We start from the raw sequence: 2,945 nt of genomic DNA, 5'->3' as shown, positions 1-2,945 counted from the left end.
GTATGAGGGTTTTCAGTCTGTGGCTATAAGTATGGTTTTATTGTCTCTTTTACATTAGTTTCTTTTTGTCCTATCGGTTTTGTCTGAATGTATTTATGCTGCTTTTTTATATATGTATTGATGTACAGCACTTTGGTCAACTTTAAAGCTGTTTATCATGCAAATTATTATCATCATACTATGGGCCAGAAATATCCTTTTTAGTCGCACTTACAGACACAAAACTTCCCAATTTCATTTCTATCTATATTTTAAAAGGTTTGCTGATACATCATTCATCTCCTGATTTATAGGACATCTTAAAAACAAGTCAAAAGTGGACTTTCTTTATGGCTGTGGACAATACTCTGTTGTGCACCGACAGAAATGTTGAGAGAGTCTCATTTTATTGTTTTATGGTTGTATTGTCTTCCACTTCCTGTGTTGTTTTGTCACTCACCATTTACCTGTCATTCCAGGCTCCCTGATCATCTACCTTTTGTGTGTCTCCCGTGCTCATCAGCAACAGCCCCGCCCCTGATTTTTCCCACCTGTGTTTGAATTCCCCAGTCTCCCATGTGTTCTTCGTCAGTTCATCTTGTCTTATGCCTCAGACAGATCTCTCCAGTGAATGCCTTTGCTCTCATTGATAACGAGACGTGAGCGATTTTCTTTTGTATTCATTTTTGTCACCTCATCTAGAGATTAGATTGTGCTTTTCCTGTTCATATCTTACTAATACTTTACCTCTGTCTCCTGGGTCGTGCAATTGGGTCCTATAATAATGCCTCATTTGCATTTTTGAGGATGACATTTCAGAATGGATGTTTTTCAAAAAGTAATTGTGGTAAAGTTGCTACCTATATGAGTTGATTATAGTGTTAGAAAACTACACAATTTCTGCAAGAGAACAGGTATTTGTCAACATGTCTTGATACTGTACATCTTTCATCACAAGATGCTCATATTTTATTGTAGGTATACCAACCCTCTTGACAGTCTGTCATATATGTCTGTGATGTCTTTTATTACACAGATGTTACCTGCATCGTGTATCTGCAAGTCACTCATAATAATAATTTATTTCTCAGACTCTCCCTGCATTGTGACAGAGGAGAGCTGCATCTCCCCCTACTGTCTTTACTGTAAAAGTACTGTTGCCAAATCAAATGAAAAGAGACAGTACTAGTAGATTTGGATTTATTTTTAGCTTTAGGAATATACAGGTTTTAGTATAAGGAAAACAATCTCCTTCATTTCTCTGGCCTACTTTCAGGAATGTGGGTTATATAACTGAGAGTACAGTATTTTCTTGGCATGTAGCCACGTTATGTTGTCTCATGTTTCACGGCCAAATTGAAAAATGCTTTATGTGTTTGGTCGGTTTCCCAACCCTGAGAAACTGGATATATTAAGAAGACCTGCTCCTTCCGTAGTCCAGTCCTAAATTGTGAACACTGGTAATAAATAAACCTTCCTGTTAAAGGAACTCACTGACTAAGCACCTGAAAAATAGTTATGAATACATAATTCACAAAAAGCGTGACCATCTCACCCCAATTCTGGCCTCACTGCACTGGCTTCCAATTCGGTTCCGAATTGATTTTAAACTCCTTTTATTTGTTTTTAAAGCACTAAATGGGCTGGCTCCGGCCTATATAGCTGAACTCCTCCAGCGCTACACCCCAGCCAGAGCTTTAAGGTCTGCTGACCAGCTGTTGCTGATAGTGCCCAAGACCAGGCTCAAAACCCGAGGGCACCAAGCCTTCGCAGCAGCTGGCCCTAGGCTCTGGAACACTCTGCCCCTCCATGTGAGGTCGGCCCAGACCCTAGGGGTTTTTAAATCTACTCTTAAAACACACTTCTTCTCCCTGGCCTTTTAGTCAGAGCGGAGCACGACTCCTGACTTTTCCCTGTGTTTTTTTTTTTTTTAAATATCTGTTGTAATTGATTGTCTTTTATTGTGATTATAGAAATGTGTTTTTATGTGATTGTAGTTATTACATGTACAGCACTTTGGCCCGACCAAAAATCGCTTTTAAATGTGCTTTATAAATAAACCTTGATTTGATTTGATAATAAATTAACAGCATCTGATGCTAATCCATGTAAAACACATTGTGCGTCCCTTTAAGTTTACATAACATGTTCTCATTGTTTTAGTGTGGGTTTATAATTTCACTTCCTCGGCACATGATAAAGAAAGGGAACTGAAAGTATCTCATGTGTGACTCTAAGGTCACATGTAGTGCTATTATATATGAGAAATACTTCATGTTTAACTGTATATCCAGCTTGAATGGTGAGAATATGTGTATATTAGAGCCCTTTTCTATTAAAAGATCCACAATAAACTGGTATTAAATGGTTAATTTAGCAACATATATGGAGGCGTGTGGCGCAGTGGGTTGTGCGTAGGTGTTCGGATCAGGGGGTCACAGGTTCAAACCCCACTGCAGTCAGCATGTCGTTGTGTCCCTAGGCAAGACACTTCACCCCAAATTGCTCCTGTGGGGATTGCCCACAGTATTGAGTATGTAAGTCGCTTTGGATAAAAGCGTCTAACAAATAATATGTTATGTAATATATATTTTTTAAATCGTTTAGCAATAACTTATGCAGTGGACTTTAACAAAGGACTGCAATCTTGCCAATAATTAAAAAGCTAAAAGGGTAGCTTACTTAAAAATCAAATAATGTGGGGATAAAAGACAAACATTTTACAATTGGCTTTTCTTTTATAGTTCTGCATTTCTGTGTGTACTTGCTGCTCCCACCCTGTTGTATTGTATACTGTAACACCGTTTTAATACTTTTTGGCAAAAATATAGTCATTTATTTGATAGTGTTCTTCTCTTATTGACTTCAGCACTTTATAAACAACAGTCGAAGTCTGAAAAACAACATCAAAACATCCTCACGGTGCTTCCTCGCTGCTGAAGCTGGTATTTCCTACAGACCTGAAC

Source organism: Trematomus bernacchii, unplaced genomic scaffold (assembly GCF_902827165.1).
Source record: "Trematomus bernacchii unplaced genomic scaffold, fTreBer1.1, whole genome shotgun sequence".
NCBI classification, from domain to species: Eukaryota; Metazoa; Chordata; class Actinopteri; order Perciformes; family Nototheniidae; genus Trematomus; species Trematomus bernacchii.
The sequence above is the reverse complement of the archived record's forward strand: the minus strand, read 5'-3'. Positions refer to the sequence as shown.